General features: G+C 47.2%; 1 long non-coding RNA gene across 1 annotated transcript; it reads right to left on the bottom strand.

Moving 5' to 3' along the window:
- Positions 1-17,167: 17,167 nt before the first annotated feature.
- Positions 17,168-23,222, bottom strand: LOC138756433 (uncharacterized). Its single transcript, XR_011353066.1, has 3 exons — positions 22,448-23,222; positions 22,241-22,311; positions 17,168-17,748 (listed from the first exon to the last, which is right to left on the bottom strand). It is a non-coding gene; the product is annotated as an uncharacterized lncRNA (long non-coding RNA).
- Between the last annotated feature and the right edge of the window lie 4,706 nt (positions 23,223-27,928).

Below are 27,928 nucleotides of genomic sequence, written 5' to 3'. Positions count from 1 at the left end.
CAGTGACGTGGGTCACTGATATTTTCTAATTTGCACATTCCCCAATGGGTCACTGTTCAAATGAAATGAGCAGAAGGTGGTAATTATCATTTCTCCCAGTGCAGTCCTTTCTAATATGATCTTGATTAAAATCCCTTTGTGTCCACTCCCATTGTGATTTTCATCAAATTTAAATAATGTCATCTGTAATTAAATTAGTTCAGGCTTCACATCCAGATAGTCTACCTAAGAAAGGGTTAGCTCTGTCAGTCTAATGGGAATCCTTATCGCACAGAGGATTTTTGCATGACAGAGAGTTTCCCCTGTGGAACAAATTTCAGGTTGTAGGAGTGCGTGCTAGGGGCGCACCAAGGCTCGGTGCAGCCAGCACGAGGGCGCTGTGGGAAAGGACCAGAGTCCTTCCGTCCCTGGGTATTGAGGCAGAGGGAAAGCCCCTCAAAACAACAGGGGCGGGTGGCGACAAGGGGGCACGGTGGTGTCAAAGGCAGCACGGTTAGTGTAGAACTCTCCCCACCGTCGAGAACATTTGCATGGAATGCTGCCGTCCGAGAGCAGCAGCAATCGCCAAGGATCCACACACTCTGTTCTTGCTGCTGCCATCAGGAAAAGGTATCGGTGCAACAAGACTGGCACCATCAGGTTCAGGAGTACCTGCTACCCTCCACCATCAGACTCCTCAACAAAGACTCCATTTAAGAACTCGTCATTTGCCTAAATATTTATTACTGAATATGTATATTTTTACATTTCCACAGTCAGTTTGTTTACAGTTCCTTTTGTTTACATTTTTCTTCTTGTGTGTAGTTTAGAGTTGCTTGTAATTAAAAATTCTGCCTGGCCCACAAGGGAAAAATAATCTCGTGCTTGTATTAAATTAGACATACAGCACAGTAGCAGGCCATTTCAGCCCACAAGTCCTCCCATCCAATTTCAAGCAATTAACTTAGACTCTCTGTACGTTTTGGAGGGTGGGAGGAAACCGGAGCCCCTGGGGAAAAAAAACCCTTGCAGACATGGGAGAATGTACCAACTCCTTACAGACAGTGCAGGATTCAAACCCCTGTCCCAATCACTGGTGCAGTAAAGGCTTTGCGACAACTGCTAAGCCAACCATGCCACTCCAGTACATCATGTACCATATATACTCATTTAACAGCTGATACCATGTAAAAGCCGACCCCCATTACTTTTGGCCTTTTCCATATATTGCATGTGAAAGTCGACCCCCAATTTTTGGCCTCGGCAGCCCATCTATCGCCCATCTGCCTTAAACGCCTCTGGTCTGACCACCGCCTATCAGAGAATCACAGACCAGATACAGCACAGCAAAAGATCATTCAGCTCCTGAAGACTATGCTGGTTCATTATACAGCACTCCTTTTATGCCCATTGCTTCACCTCTCAATCATAACCCTGCAAAGTACCATAAAACTTTGTTTCTAAAGCTATGTCTCCAGAGGTGATGCCCCACATAATTTCAAGAGGAATAGAGTGCAAGAGTAGGAATGTGATGTTGAGGCTTTTGAGGCACTTGGAGTATTGTGAGCAGTTTTAAATTAGACATACAGCACTGTAACAGGCCAATTCAGCTCTACAAGTCCATGCAACCCAAATTACACCCAATTAGCCTACACCCCAGAAGGTTTTGAAGGATGGGAAGAAACCCACGCAGACACAGGGAGAACGTACAAACTCATCAAAAACAGCGCAGGATGCGAACCCAGTTCTGATCCCGATCATTGGTGCTGTAAAGGCGTTGCACTAACTGCTTCTCCAACCATACTCATTTAAGGAAAGATGACAGTGATGTTGGAGGGGGTTCAAAGAAAGTTCACTTGGATCTGGGAATGAAAGGGTCATCACACGGAGAACATTTGATGGGTTTGGCCTGCCCTCGTTAGAATTTGGGAGAATGAAACATTTTGAATGTTGAAAGGCATGGATAGAGTCGTCGTTTCCCATGGTTCCCAAGAGGGCACAATTCCAGGACTGAAGGGCATCTGCTAGAACAGAGATGCAGAGGAACTTCTTCAGCCAGAGGGTGGTGAATCTGTGGAATTTGTTGCCACAGGTGGTTAGGTAGACAATGTGGTCAGCATAAATGAGTTAGGCCAAAAGGCCCATTTCTGTGTTATAACGTTTTCCAGCCAACTTTCACCTGTTTAGAAGGCAGCTTAATGCTTCTTCTGACAGACCATGCCCCTGGCATTCTCTTAGTTCCACTCAGAAGTGTTAAAGTGCAATTTGAATTGATGACTGTCTTACCTGGAGGCTAGCATTCTTCCTACTGTGCCACAGCTGATACACAGATAGACTGCCATTGATTCTGTCTGGAGAAAGTTTCTGGTGCAGTTCAAATTTAAATTTAGACATACAACATGGTAACAGGCCCTCCCAGTCCATGAGCCCGTGACGCCCAATTACACCAGATTGACCTATAACCCAGTATATTTTGAAGGGCGATAGGAAACCAGAACACCCAGAAGGAGCCCACGCAGACACAGGGAGAGTGTACAAACTCTTCATAGTCAGCGTTGGATTTGAACACTAGGTCGCTGGCTGTGTAACCGTGTCACACTAACCGCTACGCTCGAACAGTTAAAGGGGAAAAAGAATGCGAATCCTTTATACAACTGACCGACAAATGACCATTAGGATTCCGCGGGATCATCGCCAAAGAATAGTTAACAAATGACTGTCTAAAAAAAAGACCCACTTCTACAAGAACATGTCCGATGCAACAGTTGGTCGAACAGTCATTGCACTTATTGTTTCCTGGGAAAACACTGTGTCATCAGAAAAATGAAGATATACAGCATATTAAAGCCCCCATTGTTCTTCAAAAAATCATGTTAACCTTGCAGATTAAATTGGAAACTTTTATTTGTTGAAAAAACAAATATGACAGCTTTTATTTTTCCTCAAATGTTCCTCACTGCCTCCTGAAGATACAATGTTTTGAAAGAGATTAGATTATTTTTCCTGAAAGAGGACAAGTTTGAGCTTCATTTTTATTTTGCTCTCGCTCCCCCCTCGCTCCCCCCCTCGCTCCCCCCCGCCCCCCGCTCCCCCCCCGCTCCCCCCCTCGCTCCCCCCCCTCGCTCCCCCCTTCGCTCCCCCCCCTCGCTCCCCTCCCTCGCTTCCCCCCCTCGCTTCCCCCCTCGCTCCCCCCCTCGCTTCCCCCCCTCGCTTCCCCCCTCGCTTCCCCCTCTCTTCCCCCCTCGCTTCCCCCCCCTCGCTTCCCCCCCTCGCTTCCCCCCTCGCCTCCCCCCGCCCTCGCTTCCCCCCCTCACTTCCCCCCCCTCGCTACCACCCCCCTCGCTACCCCCCCCTCACTACCCCCACCCTCGCTACCCCCCCTCGCTCCCCCCCCCTCGGGCTCCCCCCCCTCGGGCTCCACTCCCTTGGGCTCCCCCCCCTCTCGGGCTCCCCCCTCTCGGGCTCCCTCCCCCTCTCGGGCTCCCCCCCCCTCTCGGGCTCCCCCCCCTCGAGCTCCCCCCCCCTCGAGCTCCCCCCCCCCTCGAGCTCCCCCCCCCCCTCGAGCTCCCCACCTCCTCGAGCTCCCCACCCCCTCGGGCTCCCCCCCCTCTCGGGCTCCCCCACCTCTCGGGCTCCCCCCCCTCAGGCTCCCTCCCCTCGGGCTCCCCCCCCCCTCGGGCTCACCCCCTCTCGGGCTCCCCCCTCCTCGGGCTCCCCCCCACCTCTTTCAGATTGCCTCGGTGAGCTCTATTGCATAATATGCAAGTTTTCAGGAGGAATTGAGTGATGCACATGGGATTTAAAAAAAAACTTTTCATCTCTCAAGTAGGAGCTGTTCTCTTCTATTGTATCAAGGCAAAACCATCTGCGTGGGCAATTCTCAAGACTAAAGAAAAATAAATCATGAAAGGAGTGAAAGTTGTTCACTGCCACATGCATGTCTTTTGTGTGAGGTCTAGTTAGTTTCGTCCAGCAATGCCACACCTCCAACTGGCACATGGTTTTAAAAGCTGGTTCCCAGTTTTGCCAACAGGAATGGAAAAGTTGGGAGATGAGGGTAGGGGGGAAATAGGCTGGAAATATAAATCTAATTGCATCCATTGTTTCTCATTTAAAGTGAAGAATTCTGGGAGATAGAAATGATGTGGGTGCAGCAAAATAAGTTTGAGAAACTATTGAGCTATTATTTCAGCTTGGAAGGAGGCCATTGGGTCCATTGAATCCATGCCAGCTCTGCATCAACAGACCAGTTTGCCCTACTTCTCTTCAAATCTTTCAAACAATTGCCTTAAATCTCTGTCTCTTGGTGTTTTGTTATCCTCATCTCTGGATCTGGGCTTCTTGCAATTTAAATGCATTGGTAAAATCTTCCCTCTGCTTCTGTTCTTTTCACTGAATGCAACCCAAGCTGACCCAACCTCCCTCTCTGGATGTCTGCAATCCCGATGTTGTCCTTGTAAGTCACTTTCACATGCACTCAGACATCCTGTAATGCGATGACCACAAATCGCTTCAGTTGCAGTCCCACTCATGTTTTATGTGGTCTGGCCATGACCCCCATAACTTCTGTGTATTGATCAGTGGTGCGTGCCAGCTGATTTCAGCACCATCTCATTTAATGTCTGCTCAGGTGTAAAATTAAATCCTGACCCGACCAACTCCAAATCTGCCCTGAAACTGCATATATGGATGTTACAGTCCAGTTCAGGGACCAGTTTTTAGGGTAAAATTTAGGGGGTCGACTATTACATGCATACTACTACTTTTGACCACTGTAAGTACCTGCGCCATTCAAGGCGTCAGGAGCTGGAATGGACGGGTGGCCAAGGCGAGGTCCACAGTTGGGGCATTGGGAGCTCTGGTGGGCAGGTGGCCGAGGCGAAGATCTGCAGTTCGGAGCTCCGGTGGACGGGCAGCGAAGGGTCAGGGCGTCGGGCGCTCAGATGGCTGGGGCCTGGGTGAGAGACGGCAGTCGGGGTGTCGGAGTCTTGGATGGGCAGGCGGCTGGGCCCAAAAGAGGGGGATCGATTTAAAAAAATAAATAAATAAAATTTTTTATCTATATATATATATATATATACACACATGGTATTGACTATTACACGTTGGTGAATTTTTTGCAAGGTTTTGCAAAAAAAAGTTCGATGCCATTTAATTTCTGTTATTGAGAATATAGGGGCCTGGGGCTGGTTCTCGGGGCTCAAAATCATAGCTCCTTGAAAGCTGATAAGAAGGCACATGGGATCTTGCTTATGGTATGGATACTGTAGAGAAATGGATTGGAGGTTAATCCACAGGAACATAAGAGTGGCAGAGAGGATCCCTCCTCCCATTGTTCATGAAACAATATTTACTTATTTATTTGTACATCTGAAGACTTGTCCTGCATGTGTATTGTTTCTATGTGTGTTACATCTGTTTGTGTGTCTGTGTGTTTTGTCAGGGTGTACTTGTGCAATCAGATGACAATAAACTTGCCTTCGTGGGGTGGGATGTGGCGTGTAAGAGTACAGCAGTCACGTGGGAGATCTCTAGTCTAAAACTTTGACTAGGTCGGATTTGGAGTATTGTGCATCATTCTGGTTGCACCACTTCAGGAAAGACTTTGGAAAGGATGTAGAAGAGATTCACCAGGATGTTTCCTGGATCAGAGGGCTTGACCTATGGTGGGGGAGAGGTGGGACAAATGTGAGCCGCTTCCTCTGAGGTATTGGGACCAGGTAGGACTTTAGAAAATTATGAGAAGCATAGCTTGTCAGAGTCTTTTTCCACAAGATAAAAATGTTAAATACGGGAGGACTTAACATTTAAAGGAAGGTTAGGAGTTTAAAGGAGATGTATGGGGTGAATATTTGACCCATAGATGACTGGAATGGTTCGCTAGAGATAGCGGTGGAAGCAGATACAACAGTAGTCTTTAAGAGGCTTCTTGATAGATCTAGGTAGTCCCCGACTTACGACCATCCGTACAGATGACTAAAAAAGAAAGGCTGCATGCGTACGTGATGTGAGCACATCAAAGAAGATGACTAGCAAAAGAAAAAAAACCCATGAGGACTACATGTTGATGCACAGACGAGGAGTAGAGTGTTAGCTTAATTTGGGAATCCTGATCAGTACAGACTTGTCAGCAGAAGTGTTTGTCCCCAAGTTGTACTGTTCTATGTTCCAGAGCAACCATTCTCAATGGGGGCATTCCCCGGGGACCACAGCACATTTAAGGGGGCATAGCGGGATGCGTAAGAGTGCAGCAAAAAGACAGACAACAGGCTGACAAACACAACTGGTTTACTTTGAATTCCACGCTGCAGCCTTTAAGGCTGTGTCTGACCCACCCCTTCCAAAGCTTGTGTCACGCTGATGCAAGCTCGCATGAGTTCTTCTGGTCTGGGCCGGAAGAGAAGGTCCGTGGTGCCATTTTTGCCATGCTGACCATACGTGACAAGCAGGGCCAGTTTGTCGCTACAACTTTGAGCGACACCACAGGTCCATTACCTTTTTTTTAAGTAGCCTGTAGGAGAGACGTTCGGATGACACCAGCTAAACTTGATGGCTTCACAAGGCAGGGGGCTCATTAACCTTGAGCAGAATCCTGGGGGGGCAGGGGGGAAGGTGGAATAGCCAAAAAGAGAGATGTTCTAGAGGACGTGTAATTGTCTTCACTTGCCCTTGGCTGTTTTATCAGTGCCTAACTGACTTGACTGAGATTACTTCCTCTGCGAGAAGGGCCCCCAACTGCAGCTCCTGACAGTTTGTGTTAGGGAGCTGGAGTTGGAACTCCGGATCCTGCAGGAGGCAGAGGGGGTGATTGACAGGAGTTGCAGGGAAGCAATCACACCTTGGATAGGAGGATGATGCTTGGTGACGGTCAGGGGAGGACAAGGAGACAGGCAGTGCAGGGTGCCCCTGTGGCCATTCCCCCTTTGCCTCCTGGGATGCTCAGGTCCAGGATACTCAGAGCGAGTGCAGAATATGCTTAAGGGGGAGGGTGACCAGCCAGAGGTCATGGTACCAATGACATAGACAGGAGTGGGGTAGAGGTCCTGCAAAACAAGTTTCAGGAGTTAGGAAAGAGGACCTCCGAGGTGCTGATGTCTGGATTACTGCTAGTGCCACAGGCTAGGGAAGGCCAGACCAAGAAGGTAGTGCAGACAAATGAGTGGCTGAGGAGATGGTGCAGGGTTTCAAATTCTTGGATCTTGGGAACCTTTTCTGGGGAAGGGGTGACCTGTACAAGTGAGACAGGTTGTACCTGAACTCAAGGGGAACCAATATCCTGGCAGGGAGGTTTGCTACTGCTATGGGGGGGGGGGGGGGGGAGATGGTGGTTAAACTAGATTCGCAGGGGGGTGGGAGTCAAAGTGAAGCAGAGGAAGAGGCAGTTGCCGTACATGTAGGAAGTTTGTGTGGAAGGGCAGCAGATTGCAGCCATGTGAGTGCATTGCAATGCAACAGGGACATGGGGTCTTAATGTAACAAACACAGGGCTGGAGGGTTTGTATTTAAATGCACGCAGCATAAGGAATAAAGTGGATGGCCCTTGTAGTACAGTTACACATGGGCAGGGATGAAATGGCAATCATAGCTAAAGGATGGATGTCATTGGGCTCAAGAAGACAAAGGTAAGCAGATAGTGTGGCTCCGTTAGTCAGAAACAACATTAAATCATTAGAAAGAGGTGACATGGGATCAGAAGATATAGAATCCTTGTAGGTTGAGCTAAGAAATGGCAAGGATGAAAAGACATTGTTCTTATTAGGTAATGTCAAAAGGTTGAGTTTGACTTTGAGGGTGACTGTATCAAATTGCGTTTCTAAGGTTGGCGATTGCTGTAGCAAGGAAATGTATAGCTGTTACTTGGAAAAATTAGACTGATTTGGGGTTGCAGAGATGGCATCTGGAATTGAGGTCATGTATTCCATTGGCGAAAAAAAAGTATAATTTACATGATGATTATCTTTTTAAAGTATGGTCCCTTATTTGGACTATATGGGATTAAAATGTTGAATTCCCTGAAGCTCATTGTGGTGGTGTTGCTTTGATCCATGGTGGTTTATTGTATTTTTGATGTAAATCTCCATTTCTTTTTCTTTTCCCTTCTTTGGGGGTGGATTTTTGGGGAGGTGGGGTGTTATTCATTGTATATTCAAAATTTTAAATAGTTTTTTTTTTAAAAGACCGTTGGTTGTTAGATACATACCTCCAAACAGTATCTGGATTGCAACATCAGATAGTTAGAAAAGGTGTGACAGTAGGGTAATGTTATGGTGGTCATAGGGCAGGGGTGTCAAACTCAAATTCACGGAGGGCCAAAATTAAAAACTTGGACTAAGTCGAGGGCCGAACTAAATATTTATTGAAAATTTTCAACAACATCTGCATGTTTTCTCTTCTTTCAACATATGTAATGTTAAACTTTAGGATATAACTTTAGGAGGATAATGTTACAGGTCAGGAGTAGGTAGCTCAAGTTCACCCTTTGCTTGACCTGAGGGAAACATATTTAGTCCCTGTGGAGATGTAGTCAGCATTCACAGGCTGTGTCCATTTTGGCCTGCATCAGGACTCAGCATTTCCTGCTCACTCCTCAGGCTCTAGGCCTCTATTCACCCTCGACCCACCATCCCTCTACCTGACCAGTCCTTTACCCAACCTCTACTCACCCCTCACTCCACTCGCTCTGCCTCTACCCACCCCATCCTATACACGCCCCTCTACTGCCTCTCCCCTCAACCTGTTCCTCCCTCTACCCATCTCTCACCCTCTAATCACCCCTCCCCTACTTGCCCTGCCCCTCCCCTTTTACCTCTTCCCTATCCACCCTTCCTTCTACTCATCCCTCCCTCTAACTGCCCCTCGCACCACCATAACTTCCCCTGCCCATTGCTCCTCACCTACACCCTCTGCCCACCCCTGCTTACCCACCCACTCAGGCCCAGCACACTGCCAATCAGCCTTTGCGGAACAGGGGGGGCCGTGCCCAGCCTGCTATGTCTGTCGCGCCGACAGGAAATCACAGGCGCTTGCCAATCCGCCGCACCGCTCGACAGGTGGGAGAAGTGACTGGTTGTGTGGGGAGCCTTCCAACTGGCTTGCCGGCTGATGACATCGACAGACTTCTCGTGTTACAATTTTGTTTTCCCCGTTCTCAAACTTTGCATGGTCAACCTGCAACACTCTTGCTCCCTCCGCGTCCCGTGGATCTGATGCCCGGGTGTTGTTAGGATTCCCAGCAGAAGGTTTGTGGAACTTTACCATTCTGGATTCCTTTTTGAGAATATTCTGGCCATCTTTTAAGGGGGGTGGTTTTAGGGGGGAAGGGATAGTTAGGGGGTGGGGAAGGATGTGCAATGAAGGGGGAGGATGGTGGGGGTGACATTACCAAAAAACAGCATCGGCTCTCGCTGCCACCTCTAATACATTTTTGAAATGATCTTGCGGGCCAAATATAATTATATCGCGGGCCAAATTTGGCCCGCGGGCCAGAGTTTGACATGTGTGTCATAGGGGATTTTAATATGCAAGTAGATTGGGAAAACCAGTTTGGGACTGGATCTCAAGAGATAGATTTTGCAGAAAGCTGATGAAATGGCTTTTTAGAACAACTTGTTCATGATCGGTTGTACTGGAATGGGTGTTGAGTAATGCACCCAAGGTGATTTGAGAGCTTAGAGTAAAGGAACCATTAGGGGTTAGGGTTAGGGGGCAGTGATCTCAAACATGATTGAGTTCGATTTGAGATTTTGCAAGAAGAAAAATAAAGTCGGATGTGTCATTATTTCAATGATGTAAAGGGAATTACAGTGGCATGAGAGAGGAACTGGCCAAAGTAGATTGGAAGGACCCAGTAGTAAGGAAGAGGGCAGAGAAGTAATTGAATGTGTCTACAAGAAATGAGGAAGGTGCAAGTTGAATGCAGAGCAAAAAGAGAGGAAATACTCGAATGGAGAAATGTCACAACTGTGGTTGACTAGGGAAAGTGTAGGCCAATGTAAAAGCAAAAGAGACGGTGTGCAAGGAAGCAAAAATTAGTGGGAAGATGGAGGAATTGGAAGTTTTGAAAAACTTGCAGAAAATGACTTAAAAATACCCATAAGGAAGGAAAAAGATGGTATGAAAGTAAGATAACAAATAATATCAGATACTTCTTAAAGTATTGTATATAAAAGAGAGGTGAGAGTAGATGTAGGATCACTTGAAATTGATGCCAGAGACAAGGAATTAAATGAATATCTTGTATCAGTCTTCACTGTGGAAGGCACTAGCCAGATGCCAAAAGGTATCAGGGAAGGGAAGTGAGTGCAGCTATTATTTCAAGGGAGATGGTGTTCAGAAAGCTGAATGGTCTAGGGGTGGATAAGTCTCCCAGACCAGATGGATTGTACCCTCGGGTCCTGATAGAGGTAGTGGTAGATATTCTAGCCTGGTCCAGAAGGACTGGAAAATTGCAAATTATAGGCCAGTTAGCCTGATGCCAGTGGTTGGAGTCGATTGTAAGGGATGAGGTTACTGAGTACTTGCCACACATGACAGGACCATTCAAAGCCAGCATGGTTTCCTTCAGGGAAAATCCTGCTTTTTATTGGAATTCTTTGAGGACGTGACCAGCAGGTTGGATAAGGGAACTGCAGTAGATGTTGTGCATTTGGATTTTCAGACGGCATTTGACAAGGTGCTGCACATGGAGCCATTTAACAAGAGCCCATGGTATAACAGGAAATGAACTAGCATGGGTAGAGGACTAGCTGATTGGTAGGAAGCAGAGAGTTGGAATACAAAGGATTATATTCTGGTCGGCTGCCAGTTGCTAGTGGTGTTCAACAGGGGCCGATGTTTGGGCCACTTCTTTCTATGGCGTACATTGGCCTGAATGGCTTTGTGGTCAAGTTTGCAGACGATAAGTGGAGGAGCAGGTAGTGTAGAGGAAACACTTAGTATGTAGACTGATTTGGAGAATGGGCAGAGAAGTGGCGAATGTCTGAAAGTGTATGGTCATGCATTTTGGTAGAAAAAATAAATGGGCAAACTTTTTTTAAATGGGGAGAAAATTGAAAATGCCCAGATGCAAAGGGACCTGGAAGTCCTTGTGCAGAATCACTTAAAGGTAAACTTTCAGGTTGAGATGGTGGTAAATGCTGGCATACATATCAAGAGGAATAGAACATAAGAGCAGGGATGTGATGTTGAGGCTTCATAAGGCACTGGCGACAGCTCACATGGAGGATTGTGAGCAGTTTGGGGCTCTTCATTTGAGAAAGGATGCACTGACGTTAGAGAGGGTTCAAAGGAAGTTCACGAGAATGATTCTGGAAATGAAAGGGTTATCACATGAGGTTGTCAGCTCTTGGCCTGTACTCGTTGGAATTTAGTAGGATGGGGGGGAAATCTCATTAAAACATTTTGAATGTTGACAGGCATGGACAGAGTTGATGTAGAAAGGTTGTTTCCCAAGGTGGGAGTGTCTCGGACAAGAGGTCAAACTTGAGGATCGAAGGGCATCCACTTAGAACAGAAATGTGTAAGAATTTTTTTCAGCCAGAGGGTGGCAAATCTGTGGAATTTGTTGCCTCGGATGGGTGTGGAGACCAAGTCATTGGGTGTATTTAAGACTGAGATTGACAGGTTTTTGATTAGCCAGGGTATCAAAGGTTAGGGGAGAGGCTGGGCAGTGGGGCTGAGTGGTAAAATGGATCAGCTCATTATTAAATGGTGGGGCAGACTCGATGGGCTGAATGGCTTATTTCTGCTTCTGTGGCTTATGGCCTGACAGGGAACCAAGCTCCAACCTTGTCCCAACTGAAGCTAAACGAAATTCTGGTGTCCATTGCAACACCCAAAATTGCCGGAGGAACTCGGCTGTTCAGGGAGGAAGTAATCAACGTTTCAGGCCTGAGCCCCTTCGTCAGGAAACCTGAGCCCTGACGAAGGGCTCAGACCCAAAAAAAGGTTGACTGCCTTTTACTTCGGTGACCCGCTGAGTTTCTCTGGTGTGTTAACTTGGTCTAGCTACCCCGCTACTCAGTCATGTGCCTAACATTCCTCCACACTTTCATATACTCTGTACTCCTTTCACTTGTTTGTCCTTTCCAAATGCCTGGCCTCTGAGATTGCTGCTAAATCTCTAAATGCCTGATGTGAATTAAGCAGGGTTTTCACAGAATTCCTGATGCATGTGGAGACTCGGAATGTGGGAAGTCTATTCCTAGCATTTTTGTCAGACTTGCATCTTTAAAAAACTGAGGTGAAGGTGAAAGGTGCTTTCCATTTTATCCTGATGCTCTCAAACACAATCCTTGAGAACATGAAAGGGAGTAGGCATTTTGCTTCTCAATCCTGCTCCACCATTCAAAAAGATCACGGCTCATTTGCCCTTCAAACTCCACATAATTCTGCCCAATCCCCTGAACCCTTCGTCCCCTGCGAGGCGAAAAAAAAATCTATGCTGGGTTCCCTCCCTCCTAAAAGATGGGTGGGTTGGTAGGTTAGTTGATGGGTTGATAGGTTAGTCGATCGTTTCGGATCTGGAGCTTGGGCTTGGATTAGAGTCTGTGTGGCTGGAGACAAATCCACGGATACTCAGGGTCTCTGGGTTGTGGGGGGGAACTCTCTGTTATTTCTCCTTCTCTGACAGAAAGGGGGGGGGCAATTTATGGTGATGATGAATCTTTGTCTGAATTGTGGTAGACAAAAGGAAATTTTGTGCAATATTACACCCTTTACACGACGATAAAGCAATCTTGAATTTCTTGAAACTGCGAATGGAAACTGGGTTAAGAAGGTGAAATGAATTAGAAGTGGTGTCAAAGGATTAGTGTAAATAGGTTGATGTTCAGGGCAGTTTTGAAGGGCTGAAGGGCCTATTGCTGCTCTCTCTCCCTCCCTCCCTCATTCTCTTTCCCTCTCCCACCTTCTCCCACCCTCTCTCTCACTGTCTCATCCTTCTCTCTTTCCCTCGCCTTGCCTCTTTCCCTCGCTCTGACCCCACCCCCCCCACCACCTCTCCACCCTCGCCACCTTGGAATCTTTTGCTTGCAGCTTCACAAATGAATTGCTTCTTTCATAGACCATATTTCAATTGAAGAAAATGGCTCACAGCTCTCTCTTCAATCATTCATTGAGTATAACACATCACAAAGCTTTGGACCTTCTATTTAGATGGGTTGTAACAAGCTCATCAATTACTAACAAAAATTGCATGTCTCTTTCCTGAGAGGGTAGCCGGCATAGACACTTTGGCCCAAAAGGGCTGTTTTCCAAGCAGTAAAACTCTTCTCCTATCTTACAAATGAACAGATAAATTTTCTCCCAATTTATGGGTGGGGGGGGGGGGTGGTGAATGTGAAGTTAATTCTAATTCCTGCAGATTACTCTCGAATGGTCAGAATGATTTAACTCCATGTGCCTCCTTTCTCTGAAGGAATTCTTGGTGTCTTCCCTCAGAAAGGCAGGGAGGATCACCCTCCCCATTGCAATTCACCTCCCCGCTCCCCTCCCCACCCCCAGTCCCAAGCAACCTCTCAGTTTGAGAGTGAAACGGTCTCAAGTTTGCCGACTTCTTCGTGGACAGGAGGCAGGAGGACAGACCGAACCAGCTCTGTGAACCATATCTCAGAGAGAAACGTTGGCAAGAAAGTTGATGCTATGCTGTGTGAGCCTTTTTTATAATGACCTTCAATAGTCTGTACAAGTCGGTCACAGACTTTGATTACATTCCATGTGATGAAATTTGGTGTGCTCTCTGAATTTTTGCAATGGATAATATTTAAATAACTGATTTATGGTCAGTTATTAGACACAAGGATCAGGAGTTGGCCATCTGGCCCATCGAGCCTGCTCTACCATTCTTGGCTGATCTGATGATGGGCCCATCTCCACCTCTCTGCCTTTTCCCCATATCCCTTAATTCCCCTACTTTGTTTAAAAATAAATAATTTATCCAACCTTGTCTTAAATATATTTACTGAGGTTGACTCCACTGTTTCAATGGGGAGCGAATTCTCTGGGAAAAGCAGTTCCTCCTCATCTCTGTCCTAAATCTACTACCCTGAATCTTGAGACTGTGTCCCCTAGTTCTGGTCTCACCTACCAATGTAAGCAACCTACCTACCTCAATCTTATCTCTGCCTTTTATAATTTGATATGCTTTCATAAGATTCCCTCTCATTCTTCTAAATTCCAGTGAGTACAGTCCCAGATGACTCAATCTCTCCAACCTCTGGGATGAACCTCCTCTCCACTGCCTCCAAGGCCAGTACATTCTTCCTCAAGAAAGGATGACCCGCAAGTTTCTCCGGATGCAGCATAACCTCCCTGCTCATAACCTCCCCTCTAGCAATGAAGGTGCTGGGCAGCTCGAGGAGAATTGACTGAATCTCACCTGCAGAAGTCACAACAACACCAAGACATAACATGGCTGCAGTCTTGTGCAGCCAGGCACAAGCAATCTATCTTTACAAGGAATAACCAATGCTGTTTGATATCATTGGGGTGTTTTCTCAATGAACTCGCAGGGAATGTTTAGGCAAATAATTCCTGTACCAAAGGAGGCTGTTTGTCCTGCATTGTGGGCAAGTATCCAATTGGAAACAACACAAGAGTAAAATGACAGTCTGTAGTCACCGTGATTGAAGTAAAAACACACAATTCGAGAGAAACTCAGCAGGTCAAACAGTAAAGAATCATAACCAATGTTCTGGGTTTCAGCCCTTCATCAAAGTATGAGCAAAATGTAGGCAGGCGCCTGGTTTGGGAGGGGGGGGCGAAGTGCACGCCTGTCGCCTGCGATGCATCACGGCAAGATACAAAGCAGGAGAAATCCTCATGGGTGAGGAGCACGGGGTGGGAAGGGTGGCCGAGAGCCTGTTGAACCGGCCTTGGTCCCTGTGCTGATGGAAGCTGTTCCCCTGAGCTGCCTTCTAGCCTGCTGCCTGTCAGGGAGCCGCTCAGAGGAGGTTCATCGTGGTCAGCAGCTGGTAGCTCTTTTTTTTACCTTATATTTTTTCTATTTGTTTGATTATCATGTGTGGGCAGCTCACAGGTATGCAAACCCACCACCCCCGCCACTGAGTGAGCTTCCAAGGGTGAGATTGTGCACCCTCCTCCTCACTGTGATTACCCTAATGCCTCCCAGGTAAGACTTGTTCTGGCCCTAACCCTGCACATGATGGGTGGTGATGGGTGGGCAAGGGAGGACACACCAGCAAACAAGGGGAGGGGGGAAGACTCTGAATGGAGAGGGGGGTTTGGAGAGCTGGAGGAAAGAAGAGTGGGATGGGGAAGAATGGGGAGTGGTCTAGCAGAAATCGGGGAAGTCGATGTCACCCGGTGGGAGAGTGCCCAGATAGAATATTTGGTGTTGCTCCTCCAATTTACCAGAGACCTTGGTTTGTCAGCAGTGATGCCATGGACAGTGAGGGAGTGGCTCGTGGAATTGAAATGGCTGGCCGCTGGGAGATCCCTGTCATTGATACGGACAGAGTGAAGGTGCTCAGCGAAGCGATCTCCCAGTCTGTGTTTTGTCTCTCCGATGTAGAGAAGCTGAGTTTCTCCAGCATTGTGTGTTTGTTTTTATTTGTACGGCCACAAGCCCCTTCCCCTGTTGCCCTGAAGGGCCTGTTTCCAAAGCCTACCCATCTACTCACACCTTTAAACTATGCCCATTTCCCTCTTCTACCCACATCCCATCTCCCTCAATCATTCATCTATATCTCTGTGGTAATCTCTTTGATTCCACTCCTTCAGAAGCTCATGGGTTGGTGGTCTACTCCAGAGATGTGGGAGCATCGAGTCTGTAGTCTCTGTTCTTTCCTTCCAAATGAAGGCTTAACAACAAGGTTGTGTGCCTGCCACGATGCCTCAGCAAGACACAATACTTGCATGGAAGCATAATTTGGATGGGAAAATACATATATTAATCTGCACGTTTGTGCATAGAGATCAAATCGTGTCATTCAACCCAATCTTATCACCATAAGCTGGTGTCTGTCAGGAATCTAATTTTGCGGTGATAATGGTCGATACAGGAGAAATTGCTTTACGCGGTAACTGGTGGCAAAGAAGCAGTCATTTAACATGAGCAGTGGGATGTTTCCCTTTACATTAAGATGGTAATTGGCTTTATTGACTAGCGTCAATGTGCACCACATTGAGAATTTTTAATTCTGATCTTTTGGCAACAAAATCTTTCAGTAGGAGTCTGGAGAACATTGACCATGTAGTGTGTGCGCTACCGCAAAATATGGAAACACACACACACTCTGGTTGCACCGGTAGCTCTGCTTATATTCAGTCCTCGCTGCTGATACCACGGCAGTGCCAGTCTTCGACTGAGTGGTGTTCCCACCATTGCTTGCTGTTTCCTGCTGTGCATGTGGCCACCTGGCACGAACATCGTTGGTTCTGCGCAGCCATTTTGCATGCCAGGTTGTGTCCCGGTTAGCGGGCTGCAACCACTGTGTTATTTGGAGTTGCTGCAGTCAATTTCTGTGATCCCGGTGGAAGAACAGGTGTTTAGTTAGATAGAAACTTTAACCGAGTCTTATGTTACAGGAAGTTTGTAACCTTATAATCGGGCGGCACTGTTAGCGTAACGGTCAATGCAACGCTGTTACTGCGCCAGTGACCTGGATTTGAATCCCACGCTGTCTGTAAGGAGTTTGTACGTTCTCCCCATGTCTGCGTGGGTTTTCCTCAGGGGCTCCAGTTTCCTCCTACCCGTCAAAACTTAAGGGGTTTAATTGAGCAATAGGGGCTTGTGGGCCAACAGGGCCTGTTGTCATGCTGTATGTCTCAATCGAAAATATCTAAATTTTGACATTTAAGCCATGAAAGAGGTATGAAGATGAGAACATTTGATCAAAGAATAAACTTTATGGATAATCAAAGGAAGTGATCAGTGGCGTTCAACAGGAATAAAACACGACAGCGGGATGGAAATAAAAACATGATGCTGGAGAAACTCCACAGGTCAGACAGTTTATTTTTTGTCTCAAAGATAAAGAGGGCTGGAGCCCTTCTTCGAGGGTAAAACAGGAAACTCTGCAGATGCTGGGGTGGAGACCAATATGCAAGCATGCTGGAGAAACTGTCTCACTTTTCCCCTGTAAGGCTGTGCCCCTCCCCACTGCCCTTCCTCCCTCCTGTCCCCCGTCCCCCCCCCTACCTATTTATTCAGACACCTGCCTGCTTTTTCCTTGTACCTCGGCAAAAGGGTCCAGGCCCGAGCCGTTGGTTATCCTTTACTTCCCACGAACCCCGCGCGACCTGCTGAGTTTCTCCTGCATGTTTTTTGCGTGGAAAGAGACGAAGGGGAGAAGGGTGGGAACTGGGCTGTATGATTTCCATGAGATGAATGCCAGAAGTGGCGATCGAGATTAGCAAAGGCAGGGTTACTGATGAAGGAACAAAGGGTTTTTTTTAAATTTACGGGCCCTTCCAGCCCATGTGACCAATTAACCTACAAACCCTGTATGTGTTTGGAGGGTGGGTGGAATCTGGAGCACCTGAAGGAAGTCCATGAAGTGAGAACGTACAAACTCCTTACAGATAGCGCCGGATTCGAGACCACTAACTGCCACTGTAATAGTGTCCCGCTAACCATGCCTTGAGGGGAGCCTCTCATTCCTGACCTGACCACATCAGTCAGGGCAGCGTCCATGGTGCAGTGAGCTCTCAGGCCCTATGGTGCAGTTTCTGGTGTCGTGCCAGAGGTCCTTTTTCTCCTCAGATAATCCTATCGCAGGCTCAGCCCAGGCGACACGCGACCGTGTTCTGTCGGAAGAGAATTTTTAAAAAAAACAACTTTCTGTAATCTCCTCAGCAGGATGACAATGTAACCACATCGCAGCATGTTGCATTCTCTGAAGCCTTCCATTGAGTGAAAGTACGGAGACAGAAAATTCCTGACCAGTCAGTCCCAATGATAAGTAAGAAACATTCTGTTTCAAGTGGGTAATTTCCACTGATTACTCCCCACCAACCTCCCCCCCCCAACTCTCCACTAATCCACAGTTTAATTGTTCCAATGGCACCTATACCGTTCTCTCTTTCATTTTGACAGCTTGTTTGGGCTCCTGTGACTTACTGGGTTTTTTTTTTAATGATATAGTACAGTAGAAGGCCTTTCTGGTCCATGATATATGTACCTTCCAATTATACCCAACTAACTTGCCAACCCCCTACATTTTGGAAGGTGGGAGCACCCTGAGAATTACCTCACAGTTCACGGGGATAACGTACCAACTCGTAATAGTGGCGGATTCGAGTCCGGGCCGCAGGCCCCATAATAGTGTTGTGCCTTGGTGATGCATCTCATGTTGCTCCTCGAGGAAACATTCAGGAGGGAGATGATCACCAACAACCTTGCCCTCAACGTTAGCAAAACCAAGAAGATGATTGTGGGCTTCAGGAGCAAGTCAGGGCAACACAAACCGGTACAGAGAGTCAAGAACCTCAAATTCCTGGGTGTCAAACATCTCCGACGATCTGTCCTGGAGCCTCCATGTCGATGTGATCATGAAGAAGGCTCGCCAGCGGCCGTACTTTGTGAGGTGTTTGAGGAGATTCGGTACGTCACTGAAAACTGCTAAAAATTTCTACAGGTGTACTACTGACTTGTTCGGACAAGAAAAAACTCCAGAGAGTTGTTAACGTGGCCTGTGACATCACAGGCACCAGACTTTACTCTATCAAGGGCATCTACAAGAGGCAGTGTGTTAAGAAAGCAGCCTCTATCCTCTAGGATCACCTGAAGATGAGCACAAGGACGGCTTCTTCCCCTCTGCATCAGATTCCTGAATAATCAATAAACCACAGACACTGTCTCACTTTGACTTTTTTGGGCACTATTTTTATTTATTGCTGTAAGGTGGTTTATATAAATGCACCTGTGACGCTGATGCAAAACAACAAATTTCGTAACTGGATCATTACGATAAATTCTGCTTCTGGAGGTTCACAAGGATGATTCTGGGAATGAAAGGGTTATCATATGAGGAGGGTTTGACAGCTCTTGGCCTGGACTCGTTGGGATTTAGAAGAATGGGGGGGGGAATCTCATTGAAATATTTTGCATGTTGAAAGGCATGGACAGAGTAGACATAGAAAGGTTGTTCCCCCTGGTGGGAGAGTCTAGGATAAGAGGGCACCACTTCAGGATTGAAGGGTATCCTCTCAGAACAGAGATGTGGAGGAATTTCTTTGGCCAGAGGATTCTGTCGAATTTTTTTTTGCCACAGACAATTGTGCAGGCCAAGCCATTTGGGTGCATTTAAGACCGAGATTGACAGGTTCTTGATTAGCCAGGGCATCAAAGACTAAGGGGAGAAGGCCGGTCAGTTGGACCGAGTGGGGAAAATGGATCAGCTCACGATTAAATGGTGGGGCAGACTAAAATGGGCAGAATAACCTATTTCTGATTCGATGTCTAATGGTCCATTGTGGGTTACACACGCATCAACTCTGTCCATAACTCCCACTGCCTTGGAAACATTGTACAGAGAGTGGAGTATTTTTTGTAAGGTTGTTGTATAGGATATGAGTCCATTTGTACACAGCAAGCTCCCATAAACTCCAAAATATCTTTGGCGAAATGAAGTGAAAGATGAAAGTCTGTAGACACAGTCATTGTAAAAACAGAGAGATGCTGGAGGGACTCAGCCGGTCTTGCAGCGTCCTTAAGAGGTAAATATATATTACCAATGTTACAGGCCTGAGCCCTTCCTCAAGATGTGAGTTTTAAAAGAGACAGGCGTCTCTATTGGAATGTTGGGGAAAAAGGGAAGAATGGGAGGGGGAAGGGGTCCACACCAACAGACAAAAGGTGTAAATTGGATATGATAAGGGGAAAGGTAAGAATTGATTTTAGCTCTGTGACAGAGAAAAAAGAGAGAGGGGGGAAGAGAACACTAGAGGAAATGAGACCTGGGGAAAGATGTGGAGTTTCTATCGGAAACCTGAGAAGTCAAGTCAATGTTAATGCCATCTGGTTGGAGGATGTGTTGTTCTTCCAATTTTCAGGTGGTCTCAGTCTGAGACCATGGACAGACATGCCAGCAAGGGAATGGGATGGGGAATTGAAATGGGTGGCCACTGGGAGGTCCACGCTACTGTGGCAGACAGAACCGAGGTGCTCAATGAAGTGACATCCTGGCCTGTGTCCCAGTCTCTCGATGTAGAGGAGACCACAGAGGGAGCACCCGCTGCAGTAGGTGACTCCTGTAGATTCGCACGTGAAACGTTGCTTCACTCAGAAGGACTGTTTGGGGTCCCGAAGGGTAGTGAGGGAGGATGTGTGGGTGCAAGTGCAGCATCTCCTGTGGAAACAGGAGTAGGTGCCAAGGGGGTGATTGGTAGGGAGTCACTGAGGGGAAAGTGAAGAGGGGAGGAGAGTAGAATATGTGTGTGGAGGTGGCAGAAATAAAGGCGGATGTGTTGGATGCAGAGGCTGGTGTGGTGGTAGGTGAGAACAAAGGGAATCCTGTCCTTATTGCGCATGGGGCCGCAGGGGGCCAGGGCCAATGTGCGGGTGAGTAGATGGTGGTAATGGGAAAGCCATGTGTTTTTAGAAGGAGGACATCACTAATGATCTGGTATGGAAGACTTCATCCTGGGAGCAGATACGATGGTGATAAGGTGGAGAAAATAACTTCAGAGAGTACCACATTTCAAAGATGTATGTGGTTAATTAGTGACATGGGTGTATTTGGGCAGGGGGTGTTCAAGGACAGGAAGGGCCTGTTACCGTGCAGTACCACTGCATTAATAAATGGAGTATTGTGTGCAGTTATAGTTATCTAACTACAGGAAAGAGATCAATAGGATGGAAAGAGTGCAGAGAAGATTTACTAGGATGTTGTCTGGACTTCAGGAACTGAGTTAAACAGGTTATTCCCTGGACCATAAGGGAGATATGATAGAGGGATTTAAAATTATGAGGGGAATAGATAGAATAAATGGAGGTCGGGTTATTCCACTGAGGGTAGGTGAGATACAAACCAGAGGACATGGGTTAAGGGTGAAAGGGGTGGGGGAGGGGAGAGGGAAACTTCTTCACGTAGGGAGTATGGAATAAGCTTCCAGCTGAAGAGTGGGCTCAAATTGAACATTGAAGAAGAATTTGGATAGGTACATGGATGGGAGAGGTATGGAGGGCTATGGGCTGGGTGAAGGTCAGTGGGACTAAGCAGAAAAATAGTTTGGGACAAACTAGAAAGGCTGAAGAGGGCTGTAATGGTTTTAGTAAATGTCTCCAATGGCCTATCCTGATGTTAACACAAGGGCTAAGAAATTGCACCAGTGCCTCTACTTCTTCAGAAGCCTGAGGACATTTGACGTTACAACTTCTAAACAAAAAAATGTAGCACTGGTGAGGACCTGCAGGGAGCAGAGACACAGCCTTCCCCCATTGGGTCCAACCACCATTGGCACGTACAGGCTTTAAATGGCCTGTTAAAGGAGTCGATGGTGGTTTATTTTAAAATCACATGACCTCAGATCTGGGCCCAAGATGGCGGTGCCCATGTTCAGCAGTGACCTCCAGGGATTACAGAGGGCTAGCACAGGTCACCAAGAAATGGGGTGTCCACTCCACTCCCCACTCCCCCCCCATTTGAGAAGGAGACAACCCACAGGACAGTGACCACAGCGGCGGACTAGCAAGGGGCTCTGAGGCTGAAGAGCACACAAGCAATTCAAGGAGAGGAACGCAGACAGGCTGTGGACTCCGGTCAAAGGACTCGCACGAGGCTGGAGACTGGCTCGAGAATGTATTGGAACCGGGATTCGAGAATGTGCCAAGGAGGCTTCCTGAGTGTGCTGGAGATTTGCACAAAGAGCTCAGGTTTGAACTGAAGCCATTTGTGGCTGCAGAGGCTATGGGAGTGCTGGAAGTGAATCCACGGACACTCCATGACTCTCGGGGGTGGGGGGGGGAAGACGCTCTTTTGGTTCTCTTTCTCTTGTAAGGGCTGCCAGGTAATTTCTGCTGATGGCAAGTCTTTGTCTGCCTTACAATAGACTAAAGGAAATTTCATCTAATATCACATTTTCTGATTTATTTCACGACATTAAAAGAATCTATAATCACTGCTCAGTATGGGGGCAGCTCCACCCAACACCCAAAGAAATTGCTGGGGGTTGTGAACAAATCTCTGGCTGCCGCACAAACTCCTCCTCTCCTCCATCGACTTGATCTACTCTTCCCACTGCTTTGGGAAGATATTGAATACAGGCCACAATCCTGTCACACATATTCATCACTCACCAGTTGGGTCAAGGACGGTTTCTTTCTTGCTGTTTACACTGGGCAACACATTTTTTGAAAAAGTTTGCTTCCTGAAAACAAATTGGGGATTATGATAGACAAGTTCAAGCTGAATACGAAGATAATTTCTGATTTGCTGTATCAAGTAGGAAGTTGGAGAAACATTGATTTAGCGTAATGCTGACTCATTGAATCAGTTCAACTGACCTGAAAGTCTTTTGCCGCGGATTTTTGTTCGCACTCAGCATCTGATGACTCTTGTGTTAGTGTCCAAGAATAGTCCGCAGCACTGATGGATTCCAGTCGCCTTGACACTGCGGTCCATAATCGCAATTTCCTGGTGAAAACTTTTGACGTGTTCATCACTGCGCAAGACCAGCAGGGAAGACGTCCAAGTGAGAATGCAGAAAATTGATTTTCAACGACATGTTGTACTTCATGGTTTTGTGTGGTTGAAGTCAACTTAAAATATGACAGGAAATCACAAAAATTGGTCATTTTTAAAAAAAAAGTACGTGATATGAAAATTTTAAGATGACTTTTGTGATCTGCAGCCCAAAATCCATAAAATACACCCAAACATGTCCAGGAAGCAAAATCTTCGTTATCCAGTGTTGCAGAGACCTGAACAGTAAAATTATGTTGCCTTTGCTCCAACTGCTCTCCCTCATACATGTTGAACTATGTATGAGCTGCACTGCTCATGAATTTATCACTGGTGCATCTGACAATGACCTTGAAGTTGTGCTATACTTTACACTAGATTCAGATTTATTGTCAAGAGTACATACGTGACATCAAATGCATCCCTGAGGTTCCTTTTTCCTGTGGGCATGGCAGAACTACCACTGATCGGTAGTGTAAAAAATAAACTCAACACGGCACAAATCATAGAAACAGGAAAAGAGGTGCAGGAGGAGGCCATTTGGCCCTTCAAGCCTACACTGCCATTCAATATGAACATGACTGATCAGTACCCGGTTCCTGCCTTCTCCCCATACCCCCTGATCCCCTGAGCCACAAGGGTCAATTCTAACCTACTCTTAAAAATTGACAAGGAGACAGGGTCTGAGTTACAGGGAAAGGTTGTGCAGACTGGGGCTTTTTTCTCTGGAGCGTAGAAGATTGAGAGGGGACTTGATAGAGGTGTTTAAGATTTTAAAAGGGACAGACAGAGTAAATGTGGATAGGCTTTTTCAATTAAGAAAGGCGGAGATTCAAACTAGAGGACATGGTTTAAGATTGAAGGGGGAAAATTATAAAGGGAACATGAGGGGAAATTTCTTTACGCAGAGGGTGGTGGGGATGTGGAATGAGCTTCCTGCAGACGTGGTCAAGGCGGGATCATTGGTTACATTTAAGGAAAGACTGGATCGTTACATGGATAGGAGGGGACTAGAGGGGTATGGACCGGGTGCTGGTCAGTGGGACTAGGAGGGTGGGGATTTGCTACGGCATGGACTAGTAGGGCCGAACTGGCCTGTTCTGTGCTGTAAGTGGTTATATGGTTAACCAGCCTCAACTACTTCCTGTGGCAAAGAATTCCACAGATCTACCACCCTCTGAGAGAAGAAATTTTTCCTCATCTCAGTCCTAAAAAATTTCCCCCTTATCCTTAAACTGTGACCACTGTTTCTGGTTTTTCCCAAAAACCTTTCTGTGTCTAGTCTAGTTTTAAATGTTTCTCTAAGATCCCCCCCCCTCAATCTTCTAAATTCCAGAGAATACAAGCCTTGTCAATCCAACCTTTCTTCATATGCAAGTCCTTCCATCCTTGGTATCAGTCTAGTGAATCTTCTCTGCATCCCCTCCATGGTGAGGATGTCCTTCCTCCGATAAGGAGACCAAAACTGCACGCAGTACTCCAGGTGTGGTCTCACCAAGGCCCTGTACAGCTGCAGCAGGATCTCCCTACTCCTGGACTCAAATCCTCTTGCTATGAATACCAACAGAGCATTCACTTTCCTCACCACCTGCTGTGCCTGCACGCCCACTTTCAATGACTGATGCATAGCAACACCAAAATCTCTCTGCATCTCCCCTTTTCCTAAACACATGACATTTAGATAATAAACAAATAATGTAAACAAATAAATAACTGTGAACAGATAACAAAGGGAATACAGAGAGAACAAATAGAAAGTCAATAAGGTGCCTAAGTGAGGGTCTTTAAATGAGTCCCTGATTGAGTTTGTCGTTGAGGAGTATGATGGTCGAGGGGGGGCACAACTACCCCTGTGAGAGCTGAGAGGTGACCTTGTTTTTTTTTACATCTCCACTGACTGACACGATCCCCTCTGAAAATGCAGCCCTTGCTCAGGGTCTCGATCCATGGAAGGGTTATCTGGAACGGGCGAGTTATCATTCCCGAAATAGTGAGCAATTGGAGATATCAGTGGTCCTCGCCCTTTTTTTATATCCACATTGCTTACCACGGCTCAGCCTTATTAAACTCTTATATCTCCAGTAGTTGGCAGTGGAGAGGGGTGTTTGGCGAGCTCGATTCTGGAGGGGATTTCTGTAGTTGTTTGGTGGGATAATTTCTTTGGAGAATTTTCTTTTTTTTGTTGTTAATTTTGCCAACTTGTTTCACACAGCACTTGCTTAATACATCAGTTTCATAATCTTGGCGGCCTCACTAAGCAACAGCAAACCCTCTGGACCACCACTCAGGTTAAGATCGGCAGCTGAGGGACCCCCATAGGGCTGCTCGCTGCCAGCAACTGGCTCATGGGAACCAGGAGTGGAACTGGAATTCAAGAGGGTGCTGAGGGCAAGAAGGGGCCTTGGGCGCTGAGGGCTTCCTGATTGACTCGGGGGTTCAGATCTGGAGCTCAGCTGGCTGACGGATCGAACAGGAATCGATGAGGCTGGGAGCGCATCCATGGGCACTCAGTGTCTCTGAAGGGACTCCCTTTTGCTTCTCTTTCTCGTTAGGGGCTCTGGGCAACGCTCGGGGCAGCTCTATTTGCCTTACGGCAGATAAACGTTGCCGATCTCGCGCCATGCTGTTACAGCACCAGCAATTCTGAGTTTGAATCCGGCCCTGGTCTGTGAGGACTTTTGTATGTTCTCTCCACAACCTGCGTGGGTGTCCTCTACCCTTCAGAAAGTATGGGGGTTGTAGACTAATTAGGGTACTTGGGTGGCATGGGCTGGAAGGATCTAGCCTGTACTTGATGGAATTTAGAAAAATGAGTGGGGGGGATCTCATTGAAATATTTTGCATGTTGAAAGGCATGGACAGAGTAGACATAGAAAGGTTGCTTCCCCTGGTGGGAGAGTCTAGGACAAGAGGATGCAACTTCAGGATTGAAGGGTATCTTCTCAGAACAGAGATGTGGAGGAATTTGTTTGGTCAGAGGGTGGTGTATGTCTAAAATTAAAAGTTCAATTCTTCTTTGGCTTGGCTTCGCGTACGAAGATTTATGGAGGGGTATGTCCACGTCTGCTGCAGGCTTGTTGGTGACTGACAAGTCCGATGCGGGACAGGCAGGCACGGTTGCAGCGGTTGCAAGGGAAAATTGGTTGGTTGGGATTGGGTGTTGGGTTTTTCCTCCTTTGTCTTTTGTCAGTGAGGTGGGCTCTGCAGTCTTCTTCAAAGGAGGTTGCTGCCCGCCGAACTGTGAGGCGCCAAGATGCATGGTTGGAGGCGAGATCAGCTTACTGGCGGTGGTCAATGTGGCAGGCACCAAGAGATTTCTTTAAGCAGTCCTTGTACCTCTTCTTTGGTGCACCTCTGTCTCGGTGACCAGGGGAGAGCTCGCCATAGAACACGATCTTGGGAAGGCGATGGTCCTCCATTCTGGAGACGTGACCCACCCAGCGCAGTTGGGTCTTCAGCAGCATGGATTCGATGCTTGCGGACTCAGCCACCTCAAGTACTTCGATGTTGGTGATGAAGTCACTCCAATGAATGTTGAGGATGGAGTGGAGACAGCACTGATGGAAGCGTTCTAGGAGCCGTAGGTGATGCCAGTAGAGGACCCATGATTCGGAGCCAAACAAGAGCGTAGGTATGACAACGGCTCTGAACACGCTGATCTTTGTGTGTTTCTTCAGGTGGATGTTTTTCCAGACTCTTTTGTGTAGTCTTCCAAAGACGCTATCTGCTTTGGTGAGTCTGTTGTCTATCTCTTTGTCGATCCTTGCATCAGATGAAATGGTGCAGCTGAGGTAGGTAAACTGGTTGACCGTTTTGAGTTCTGTGTGCCCGATGGAGATGTGGGGGGGGGCTGGTGGTCATGGTGGGGAGCTGGCTGATGGAGGACCTCAGTTTTCTTCAGGCTGACTTCCAGGCCAAACATTTTGGCAGTTCCCGCAAAACAGGGTCATGCACAGCGCGGAATGCCACACTGACCACCGTCTTGTTCGCTGCAAGCTCAATCTTCACTTCAAGCCAAAGTTCAAGAACAGTGGAGCCCCCCGAAAGAGGTTCAATGTTGGAAACTTGCAGTTAGACGAAGTGAGAGGAAACTTCCAGGCAAAGCTCGAGGATGCAAACTGCCTCACAGACTCGTCCCCTGAAACCCTCTGGGATCAGCTGAAAACGGCCATACTGCAATCCACTGAAGAGGTACTGGGCTTCTCCTCCAGGAAAAACAAGGACTGGTTTGACGAAAACAACCAGGAAATCCAGGAGCTGCTGGCAAAGATTCAATTAACGTCCTGTATATTACATTTTTATGACAATAAAAGGAACCTTGAATGTTGAGAAATGCTGAAATGAAGGATTTTAAGACTAAAATGGGACCTGGAATGGGATTGGTGGAGGGCTCCCCAGTTGCAGGGATTACGCGTGCGGAATTATCAAGTGAATACTTTAGGGAAGGCTGACAAAGGCTCTTATCATCTGTTACTCTGATGTAAAAGCTTCATCGCAAAGCAAATCCCTTGTGACTGCATTTCCAGATCATAAGGTCCCAGGTTTCTAAGAGTGATCTGTGCTGAGCTTGGCAGTAGTTGAATTTGCTTATATTTGAACAGTAAAACCACGCAGAGCACCCAAGTCAGGTGGGTGGGGGAGGAGCGCGGGCTGGCAGGTTAAAAGACAGAAATTTCAGCAGGTCACGCAGAAGGTAAATGAACACAACCAACTTTTCGGCCTACAGCCTTTCTCAAGGTAGGCACCAGAATAACCTTGAGTTACCTTGAAGAAGGGCCGAGGCCTGACCTGATGGTAATATATCTTTACCTCCTGTGGACGCTGCAAGACCAGCTGGGCTCCTCCAGCGTCTCTGTGTTTTTACTGCAATCACAGCATCTGCAGCCTCTTGTGTTTCACCTGAATAAAAAGGCTGAGGGGGAGGAGCCCAGTCCCACTGGCAAAAGGCCACAATTGGACGTGGATGGGAGGACCCGACGGGGAGATGTGAGAATTGATCTGGGGGAATTGATCTGCGAATGCAGAGAAGGAGGCGAAGGGAAAAGGAGAGGGAGACCGAGCTAGATGAAAGGGTGGCAGGGTTGACATAGCGGTTAGTGCATCGACTTTACAACGCCAGCGGTCCGAACCAGGGTTCGAACCCTGCGGCTGTCTGTAAGGAGTTTGTATGTTCTCCCTGTGTCTGAGTGGGTTTTTCCCCCCAGGGGCTCCGGTTTCCTCTCACCATTCGAAACATATCATGAATGTAGGTGAATTGGGTAGCACAGACTAGTGGGCAGAAATGGTCATTACCCTGCTGTCTG

Source organism: Narcine bancroftii, chromosome 3 (assembly GCF_036971445.1).
Source record: "Narcine bancroftii isolate sNarBan1 chromosome 3, sNarBan1.hap1, whole genome shotgun sequence".
NCBI lineage: Eukaryota > Metazoa > Chordata > Chondrichthyes > Torpediniformes > Narcinidae > Narcine > Narcine bancroftii.
The sequence above is the reverse complement of the archived record's forward strand: the minus strand, read 5'-3'. Positions and strand labels throughout refer to the sequence as shown.